The following is an 11,470-nucleotide window of genomic DNA, read 5'->3' as shown; positions in this document are numbered from 1 at the left end:
TTTCAAAACCAAAACTAAATTTTCACTTAGGAAATCTTGTTAAATGAATTAGAACAAATCCATCCAGGAAATAGGAAGTAGTAAATTCTATGATATTTTACCTGGTATTTGTTGGCAAATACCAACCTGCCTTTAGTGTATTAAATAGGATGGTGTTCGTTTATTTTCATGAACCATGATACTTTTCAGATGTTTATTTTATTAATCTACTTTGGTTTCCTTCTTCCTGGTAATGAAAACATGGGGTCTTGTTAATTTCAGATCAAACAGGAAACACATAGTGGATTCTTTATAGATATGTTTCCTTGTTAAATTTGCTAATTTTTATGAAACATGAAGTGCATTATCTAACAGGAAATGGTCTTACATTCTATTTCACCAAATCTTTCCCTCAAAACATTTTCCTTCCTTGCATCAGACAATTCTTGCTTAGTATATATTTTCTCACAAGACCCCACCTTTCTTGCCCACAGACCCATGTGCTTCAGGGTAGGCAACCTCATCCCTACTTCCAGGGGTTGGCGGGGGTGGTGGTGGTGGTGGCGGGGGGGCAGAGCTATTCAATCACAGTGCTCCCATTTTCCTGGCCAGTGACTGGTTTAGGAATTAACATTTTATTTTTAGCCAAAGAAAAATGCTGATTTAAATTTAAGGAGCATTTAATTCACTCCCAAGAAAAGGATGTTTCTTATCACTGTGGAGTCTGACTATGACACCTGGAACTGTGCAGCTCTCTGTGGGTGAAGCTGGCGAGAGATGGGAGGATGGAAAAATGAAGAGGCTTTGAATCCTCGCTGACACTGATGAACTGCTGCATCAACCAGCCCTGGAACCTGAATTGCCTTTGCACTGCCAGGTATTATAGACCCTTAATGCTGGGAATCTGTGTTACTTGAAGGTACATACATGCTAACCTATTACTCTACAGGGTGTCCCAAAGAAATGGCTACACACTCTAACAGCTGATAGCTCAATTTTGAAAATGAAATGTATTTTAATAAACACTGCCTTTATAATTATTCAAAATGTGTGTGTATCAATTCATCAAACTAGATGATACAGGCTTTTAAAAAATATATACTTTATTGATTTTTTACAGAGAGGAAGGGAGAGGGATAGAGAGTTAGAAACATCGATGAGAGAGAAACATCAATCAGCTGCCTCCTGCACACTCCCCACTGGGTATGTGCCCGCAACCAAAGTACATGCCCTTGACCGGAATCGAACCTGGGACCCTTGAGTCTGCAGGCCAGCGCTCTATCCACTGAGCCAAACGGTTAGGGTGATACAGGCTTTTATATTTTATTTAAAGTAACCACAAAAATGCAGATTTCTTGAGTCATAGTCATAATCTTATTCATCTTTTAAGATATATAATAACCTTTTAGAAGGGAAATTTGTGGTAAGGAAGATGAAGAAATGCTGGCTATACAGTGGAAGTAATGATATTTATCAACTTCATAAGTGATAGTGAGGATTAAATGAGTTCTGAGTTACTATATTTAAAGCTCAAAGAACAGTGGCTGGTACGTAGTGAGTTCACAATGATTGTTAACAATAGCAATAATAACAACAACAACAACAATAATAATAACAATTTCTTCTCATGGCTTTTATTACTAAGAAACTTACCTCAATTTTAAGTTGTTTTTATCCTAAGTCACAGACTCTTTGAGAAGCAAAGAACAGTGTCAATGAATTCAACTCGTGAGAGTTTTAGGGAGTAAATATTATAACTCTCAGTTCTTAGATGAATAAGTTGAAAACTTGAATCATATTGATGGGACCATCTGCGCACTACTTGCAAGTACACTTTTGGTCACCATACTGATATCAGGTCCAACAGAACAGAATTTAAAATTCTGAAGGGCAGCATGATGTAGTATGGCATTTACCAAATTGTGAGTCATGCTATAACAGCAGGTTGTGAGACCAATTTAGTGTGGTTGCAACCAGACTTTTAAATAACTGAACTATAATAGAGTAGGATGAGTGAAATCCAAGTGAATTGCATGTATAAAGGTAGATATTATTTTATGAAACTTTGTTTCAGCAATGCATGTGTGTGTAGGGTTACATGACAAAGAGTTGTTCTCACTGTGAGTTTTGGTCATTGATATGGTGGAAAGATATGGGCTCTGTGGCAAGACAGACTTGGCTTCAGGTATCTAACTCATTGGCTTGTTATATGGTAAAGAGCATGAAACTGCCCAACAGTAAGAACTCAGACTAACGTCCCTTCTTTCCCGCCTCTGTCCTCAGGCTCCCTACCCGCCTTCCTCTGTGGACTTGAACTTATGAAACCATCGAGTAAAGCAGCGCTGACATTAGCAAACAAAGTGCCTTCAAAAGAGCAGATACAACTGTTTTATGTATTATGTATTCATCCAAGCTTGAAACACCAAGAGCACATTGAGTGATCTGAGTCCCGAAGCAAGAAAAATCACTTTTATTTAAACTACAACAAACAGTATCTCCCGTGCTCCTCACAGCGGAGAAATCACTCTTCCTTTATTCTTAAAATAGTAGGTATTTGGGTAGAGCTATTGATGGTTTTCAGTTTGGTTACCTTGGCAAGGTGACACACCATCCATGAAACATGGGAGTGTGAGGACAGTGGGCCACCCTGGCACGCGGAGCAGCTGGGCAGACTGTGCTCAGGTGCCACCTGGCCCCATGCGCTGAGGCCGCTGGACGCACCAGCTCTTCCTGTCAGAGGTGAAGGAGGGAGAATGAGAGGGTAAATGTATTATCACATGGTGACCATTGCTTATTCCACAGAGTCCATATTACCATAGGAACGCATCATTTGTTTTTTTCCCAAGTCCAGTCCTTTTACGTGATATTACTTACCTTAACTCCTTATGTACTATGTGGCATTCTTCTGTGAATCCCAGGGAGAAGAAACAAAACATTATTTGTTTTCACAGACACAGAATTGAGCCAAGAGAGAGAGAGAGAGAGAGAGAGAGAGAGAGAGAGAGAGACTGACTGATTATCCTTCCTTCCTCCCCTCCCCCTTCTCTTACTGTTCCTCTTCCTCTCTCTCTCCAATTTCATTTCCTCTTCCTCCTCCCTCACCTCTTTCCTTTTCTTCTTTAGTAAAATGTATATTGTTTTGTTTTGTTTTGTGCCAGCACTTCGTGAAACTGCTGAGTTAGTCAAGGTAGGAAATTGAATGGGTGCCTTTTGCCTCTAGAAAATATGAAAGCATGTTCCTGCCATTGAGCTGGCCCCCATGGTGGTATCAAGTGCTGCTGATGGGGAGGCAGGGAAATGCATTACCACGTCAGTGCTGTCATTACCAGAGGGGTTCACTGTGAACTCAGGCGTCCAGGAAAGCAGGCAGGAGGGAAAAGGGGTCGGGGTATGGGGCAGATGGGCCGGAGAGAGGGAAATAATAAGCAGGATTTTGGGGGGTTTGTTTAAGAGGCTGACCAGAATGGTGGTGATATTAGTTATAGAAGAATTCAATTTGAATGCAAATCATAATCCTGCTTTCATTCTTTTTTTTTTTTTTTTTAGAGAGAAAGAAAGAGAGATGAGGAGGGAGAGAGAGAAACATTGATATGAGAGGGAAACTTCAATCAGCTGCCTCCTGCACTCCCCCTACTGGGGATCGAGCCACAACCTGGTCAAGTGCCCTGACCAGGAATTGAACCAGCAACCTTCTGGTGCATGGGACGATGCACAACCAACTGTGCACACTGGCCAGGGCAATTCGGCTTTCAGAAAGGTGATTAAGATAGCCACCGGTTACCCTGTAGCACGTATTTGGGAAAACAGAGGCTCAGCCACACCTGATGGCTTCAGTTCATCAATTCATGTACATTGTACATCTACCAAGACAAGCTCTCCTCTCTAGTTATAAACCTCAAGATGTATAGTATGTACCAGTGTAATCTCAGAGATCAGCTCATTTTATTTTTTCTTTCTGCTTACAGAAGAAACTCATTTTAAGATGTTTTCCTCCGGGGAGGGGTTTGGGATGGGAATGGAGGGATGAGGACAAATATGTGATACCTTAATCAATAAAGAAATAAAAAAAAAGATATTTTCCTCCCTGATATAAATCTTACGTTTATTTTAAATAAATCACTTACTTAATATAGACTCATTAATTGAGTTCATAATACAGTTGCTGAGTGCTGCACCTAAGCAGTGTTATCCTCTTACAACAGGAGAAGTTGGCTTAGGGGAAGGAGGGAAGTTCAGAACCAGGTTTTACTTTCTTCATTCCATTATACCTAGCTTTCTTCCCATGGACACTGAGCTCTTAACTGAGAGTAGTTATAATCATTTTTATCTGTTTCTGCGAAGTCTGTTTTCTGTCTGAATTCTGATGTGCAGCATATCGGATAAGCAGAACCCTAAGGAGTTCAAAGTCAGCTAGTTAGTTCCTGGATGTGTCCCAGGCCCTTGTTAATCCAGTTATGCGTAGCAGGTTACTCATTTTCCCATTTCTATTCTCCACCCTGCCTACACGAAGGTTTCTAATTTTATTGCAGAATGATCCACCTAATAGCAATAGAGAAATCATTAGTATTATTATTTTTGAATGCAACAGTGGTAAAGAGTAATTCCAAGCCAAGTGTTATAAAAAAAAAGCAGTATATAATGGCTATGCTACCATTCCCTATAGGACTATCTGTTTTCCCAACAACAACATAAAATCTTGTGCTTCCCCAAGTTATTTTTTAAAGGGCTTAAGCAGTCATTCAGATAATCAGACTTCATTGCTGTGAAATTTCATCAAAGTGTACTCAATCCTTGAACTCATATCTGGGTCCATTTTGCCAATCAGATAAAACTTCCCAGGCTTTTTCCTAGAGGCATGGGGGCGAACGTGATCTTATTGCGCCGCAAAAGATTTTGTGCTACAAACCATTTTTCATAAAAGCTATTTGTTGTGTTAGGAGCACTCCAGACAGGCTCCTTGTTAAAACAGATTAGGGGGTGGGATGGCTTGCTCTGCTTTGTCACTTCGGATGAGATGAAAAATTCTTAGAAATTCTTACCAGTTAACTGCAGAAGAAATGAAAAGGCAGAAAAAGAATATAGGGCAAATTAGCATCTTAGTAAGTACAAATGTCATTTCTCATGAATGGACCAGTAATTATTTAAAAGAAGAAAAGGGGGGGGGGGGAATAACCCTAAGATAACCTCTGACTTGGAAGCACTTGCAATTCATTTGTCTTAAGATTGCCACTTGCTTCTTTTCATGTTTTGGTCATAGAGGTTGAAGCCAACCGAGTCCTTTCTTTTTTCCTTTGTAAAGGTCAGCCACCCGTGTCAGGCCCACTCACTCCCATAGCCCCACAAACAGCCTTTGCATCGAAAAAGCACTAGGTGGTGCCCATTTTCTTTGCTGATGAAAGAGCTGGGTTTCCCCAAGGGAATCACACCAGGGAAGTTCAGCAGCCCGGAGCCCCACACAGTGCGGTCCCCTCCTCTAACAGATGACCAGGAACGGGGTGTCACGTTCTGTTATTTCCCCAAAGCATCCTGGGGCTTGCCCGGTTTAGGACAGAGCTTTGGCTTGGGTGACAGTGCTTTTAAATGTGAAAGTGGGACTGGAGGGATGGTGGTGGCAAGAAGCTTTGAATATTCTCTTTGAAAAGAAAAGATAAGAGGAATGAAGGCTGCGACTCTGCCATCTGTGTCTCTAAAAAAGTGGGAGCATCATATCGTTGCCAAGGCTTTCCTCCTGCCAGATCATCCGACAACGCAGTCCACGTGCTAGTTTAATTTTTCTCATTTTTACCCAGAATCAAGGTATAAGAATCATAAAAGAAAATAAAGGCTAATTTTAAATTTCAGTTTGCTCCCTCAAGAAAAGAATGTTTTGTCAAAGGAAGTATGGTGAAACTGAGGAATTTGCATGCCCCTATATACTGTTTGAAGAGGTAGCTTTATAACACTGGGTTTATTCCTTAAAAAAAAAAATCTTATTAGGCACGCTTAACAGATTGTTGCTTTGTGTGCAAGGAGAGCAAATAATTGGCTAAGAAGATGTTTTCTTCAGGAGAATTTTATCCAGGCGCTATGCCCATCAGATTTGTTTTAGAATTTAGAAGCATTCAGAAAGTTTTTGTTCTTGTAAAGGTCTGGTAGCTGCAATTGGGCATGATCAAACTATTGCCACAAAATGAAAATAAGAAAAGAAGATACTGATTTTTTTCCCTAGTTAAAATATGTCAGATCATTGTCTATCTATGACCTATTCTCAGAAATTTGGCTGAATGGGGACAGTTTGTTCAAATATATTTATTTTGTTTCAAAGGAGGCAAGAGAATAGTCTTTTTGAATATCAAAAAGTAGACTTGTACTAAAACCTGAATCCAGTTTCCTAGTTGGTGAACCATACTCCAAAATGAAGAGAAAATAAAGACGGGTAGTAGTTTTAAAAAGTTGAGATAAGAAAAAGGCTTTATCATGAAACTCCGAGAATTATTTCTGTGCTCTCGCTGCCCTGTCATATGTCATGACATGTGGCAGGTTGACTGCTCATTAATTCTATTTATATCAGTATGATAATCCACCCCACTGAGTACACATGTGTTAAAATATTCATAAATTATGTTTATTGCGGACAAATATACATTAAATGCCAAAAGAAGACCATTATTTAAAGACAAAACTAGTCAAAATCAAACAAGCATTGCCTTTTTACTGTCAGCCCCATACATTATGTTTTATCAAATTCGCATTAATTGCCTCTCCTTCCAGTGCCTCATAGGGAATGTTTATTGTTTATTTTTAAAATGTGCAAAAGAAATAGGTTTCTCCGAAAGGAATAGACTTGAGAGACAAAAGCTGTTACGTTATTTCAGACAAATAATAACATCGACCGGAACAAACCATCTAGAGAAAGGCGCTTCTGGTCTCCAAATTTGGTGAAAATATGACATTTAAACCCTAATACAGAATTGAATTTGAGGATGTTTTTCATGACCTCGGAGCCGAGATTAAATAAATCAGAGGATTTCTTGATAAAAGGCTGCAAATAGCAATTTTAAGTTTATACATATTTTGAAACCAAGTATGTAAAGGGAGGTTGAGAAAATCTAGAACGTTGAGAATTGAAACCAAGAATTAAAACGTGCTGCAGCCCACTGTGTTTTGGAACTTATTACTTCCAAATGAAACAATCCTGACCTGCTCTATTTTGAGTGATTTCAGGAAGTTGAAGAAGTCGAGGTGATTATTCTTTTTACAAGCTGCCTGTGCCGTTACAGACCACAGTTGAAAAGTTTGAATTCCTTGTCAAAATCCAAAGTGGTTTTAGTTAAAATATATTGCCTAGCTTATCCAATTCATCACATTCTGAATTAATGCCACGAAAACATCGAGGATTATTAATTATTAGGACCACACTTCAGGTATACCTAAAATAATGGTCCCTTTAAAAAAATGAACTGTGTGCTGGTCTAATAGCCTATTTGCAATACTCTCTAGGAAACTTATAAATTTTCAAAACTTTAATTATGCGTAAAGGGACACTTTTTTTTTCCTGGAGAGAATGACAAATGATGAGTAGAACAAAATAGGAAATTCTGATTTTATTTAATTGTTATCATATGCTTTTTGAAACAGGGGCGCAGCAAAGGACACGCAGTGAAAATGAAGTACTTTTCTCATGTTTCCAATATATTGCTACAAGAAGGAAGCCATCACCCTTGGATTGCATGTTAACTTCAGGTAAGATATCTGTTATTTGTTTTTAAGTTTCGGCTTTATTGGGGTGTAATTGACAAAATTGTAAGATAATTTAAAGTGTACACGGTGGTCATTTGATATATGTATTCATTGTCTAAGAATTCCTCCCATCTAGTTAATTAACACATCCATCACCTCACATTTTATCCTTATCTTTTTTTTGGGGGGAGGGGTGGTGAGAACACTTAGTTGTACTCTCTTAGCAAATTTCAATTATATAACACAGTATGGTCACCATGTTTACATTCGATCCTCAGACCTACCTTATTCACCTGATTGTTGAACATTTGACCCCTTTTACAAACAACCCCTTCCTATCTCCTTCATCCCCAACACCTTACAATCAATATTCTACTCTCTGTTTCTATGAGTTTGACTTTTTTCTTCTTTTTTTAGATTTCACATAAAGGTAAGGTTTCCAATATAGTGATACTTTACAGAATGTTTTGCTTTTCACTTTACCTTGGAAGAAAATTACATCATTTAAAGAAACTTATGGGCATGGGAACTGATCCTAAGGAAATAATTCAAAATGTGGGAAGAGCCATATGTATAAAAACTGTCCTTATAATGTTATTTATAACAGTAAACATTGGAAGGTATTTTAATATATAATAATGGGAGCATAATTAGAAAAATGATAATCACCTGATGAAATATTATGCAGTCAATAAAAGTATGGGCACATAGCAGTATGGGAAATGTATAATAAAATATTAAATGAAAAAAGTCAGGATACAAGATTAGGGTATAACATCATTATAATAATGTTAAGATATGCAAATAATAAAATGTTAAAAGAGAATGAACACAAAGCTATTCATTAAGGAGTAAAACTGATTTTTTGCCCTTTTCAAACTTCTTTTAAGCTGTCTTGCTAAGATAATTTAAAATGCATTTAAAATTTCAAAGAAATTATTTGGAAGAAATCAATAGTCAATTTACATTTTTTCCTTAGATGTCATAAATAATCATGACAGATTTTTGAGGAGAAAAATTATACAACTCCCACTTCCCAAAATGCGAACTTTGAAACCAGTATCCCAACGTGCGGCTTGAGCAGTCAAACCTAATTTGCTTTTTACTGAATCACAGTGCACATGTATTTTGTGAGATAAGAATTTCCTCTTTTATTTTTTTTGTATTTCCTTGCTTATTTATATTCAACCCCAAACCACAGCATTTTCATCTACCAGTTCTCAAAAACCCCGGGCAGCCATTTCAGAAAAACAAAACAAAACAAAACAAAAACTCATATCAAAACACCACAAAACACCCTCATTAAAGCTCTCTTCGAACTTTGGGGTAGACTTTCATGTGAATCTTGGCCTCTGTGCAGCATGCTGCACAATCATTTTCATCTGAGATTTGAACATATTGGAAGAACGAGAGCCTTCCTTTCTTTTATCCTGTCATCCATCCCCCCGCCCACCACCCCCCTGGAAATGATGGGCATATGGCAGGCACCCTCCCTGGATTCTCAAACAACAGGAGGGACCTGATTTCAATTCCTACATCCTGTCATCAGTGACTCTCGGGATATTTTGTTCTTGCAAGGCTAAAGATGTGATTCGAATTTACCATACGGACAGAGCTTAATGCGATGCCATTTTTACCACCAGAGCCCTCAATCAGTTAATTAAACATGATATAAATCACCGCATGTATTTGTAAAGTAAGATTAATATGGCAAAGTCAAAGTACATGAGGAATTCTCCCCTTCCTAGGAGTGTGAATCACCGGGAGGAAGATTACACTTTGGGAAACTCAATACTTTGGAGCAGGCTTTGTTGGTTTAATCCCTCAGACTGCTTTGTGCAACTCGAAACCTGGAGCTGTTATCTTTAGCCAGAATTTCAGCCATAACGTCCTCAGCTTTCACCCCATCATTGAAATCAGCATTCACAATCCTTAACAAAGATGGACCTTCCTGCGGACCACAGGGCAGCCTCTTACCACCTGGACACCAGAAACACGTTTCATAAATATTTCATTTTGTCTTAACAGGAAGACTTTCCCCAGTTTCCCTTTTTTTTTTCCTTTCCTGGGGAGCTAAGGGCTACCCCCAAGCTGCACATTCCATCACTGTAGTCAGTTAGGTTTATGGCCTTAATAAAAGGATTTTCCCCTTTCACGTGCTAGGGCGCCTTGTTAAACCAGAGCAATTATAGAAACACAAGATAGGTGCTCTGCGGAGATCAAAGCTCACCTACAGACAGCTCTGGAGGAATTTGGAGCTCTCTTTGAAAAGCGCTCAGTTTACAAAGTATAGAGAGGTATTAAACCTCAGGAATTAAAAAAAAAAAAAAGCCGAGTTTCAAATAATGTTAAAAGTCTGACAGTAGTTAATATGGGATCTCCTCCAGCCACTCTTTGTGTATTATTCCTAATATCTATTCACAGCGTATCTGTAATAGCTCCAAAGGAACCATTATGCTCAGAAGACATACGCATATGATGGATCCTTAATACCAAATACATTACCTACTCAGTAGGTACATTTTAACCTCAATATCCTCGCTCAGGGGGAAGGGTGAGAAAATGGCCTGTAAATTTCTTTAGGAGGAAAAAAAAATGTAGCAGGCCTGGGTCTTATAGCTGTGGCTCTCTCAGCAAGATCCCTAGAGGCTTCACTAGGTGACAACAGCTTCTGCCCTTTGGGGCCACTGCACAACTCACCCAACTGCAATGGGGCATTAATGCACCCAGTCATGGGCATTGTAATGTTTCCTCTACCTCTCCAGATTGTATCATTCTTCCTGAACACACACACACACACACACACGCACACACACACGCACACGCACACGCACACACACACACCACACACACCACACACGCGTGCGCGCACACACACACACACACCCACACACACCTACCTTGCTTGGGTTTAAACTCAACCTTGTGGCTACAGAAGCTTTCAGGTGACAAAGGCTTTGGGGGTGCCTTTCTTGATTCAGCCCCATTTGCAAGCCAAACGTTTTCTTTTGTTGTGCAGCATCTTAATACAACAGCGCAGAGTAAACGGGCTCAGGCTGGGATTTTGAATTCCATGCTTCAGTTTAGAAAAATGAGTTATTTAAAAGGCAGCTATTGCCACGAACATTTTGCTATTGATTTAGAGAACACCATTTGGGGTTTTTGGTGTCTAGTAATCTTAGCTTGGAAAAATGCAGAGGTAAATGTAAACTCCTGATTTTACTTCAGCATATCCATGTTTAAGAAAACATTTAAAGATGATAGAAATAAGAACTGATATTTATTGACTGCTTGTTTTGTGCTAGGTTTTATGCGAAGGTGGTTGCATGAAATATCTTAATCTTCATGACAACCCTATGCGGTAGGTTCTATTATTACATTTATTTTGTAGACACAGAGGGGCTGTGTCATTTGCCAAAGGCCACACAGCTAGTAACAGGTGAGGTCTGGATTTTATTTTATTTTTTATTTACTTATTTTTTTATTTTATTTTTTACAGAGAGGAAGGGAGAGGGATAGAGAGTCAGAAACATCGATGAGAGAGAAACATCGACCAGCTGCCTCCTGCACACCCCCCACTGGGGTTGTGCCCACAACCAAGGTACATGCCCTTGACCGGAATCGAACCCGGGACCCTTCAGTCCGCAGGCTGACGCTCTATCCACTGAGCCAAACCGGTTTTAAATCTGGGTTACACGACGCTAGAATCTCAGTTTTACAGCCTGTGACTATCTGATTTGAAGTTTATTTTGTGCCATGACCTAAAATTTCT

General features: G+C 39.1%; 1 long non-coding RNA gene across 1 annotated transcript in view; it reads left to right on the top strand.

The window, feature by feature from the left end:
- The first annotated feature begins 709 nt into the window (after positions 1-709).
- LOC307111822 overlaps positions 710-11,470 on the top strand; it is a 37,446-nt gene continuing 26,685 nt past the window's right edge. Inside the window, exons 1-2 of the long non-coding RNA XR_013814624.1 lie at positions 710-856; positions 7,597-7,701. This is a non-coding gene — a long non-coding RNA (uncharacterized lncRNA). The remainder of the gene's footprint in view (positions 857-7,596; positions 7,702-11,470) is intronic.

This window comes from Cnephaeus nilssonii, assembly GCF_951640355.1.
Source record: "Cnephaeus nilssonii genome assembly, chromosome: 15".
In the NCBI taxonomy this organism is placed as follows: Eukaryota; Metazoa; Chordata; class Mammalia; order Chiroptera; family Vespertilionidae; genus Cnephaeus; species Cnephaeus nilssonii.
Note: the sequence above shows the minus strand (reverse complement) of the source record. Positions and strands in the feature narration are given on the sequence as shown.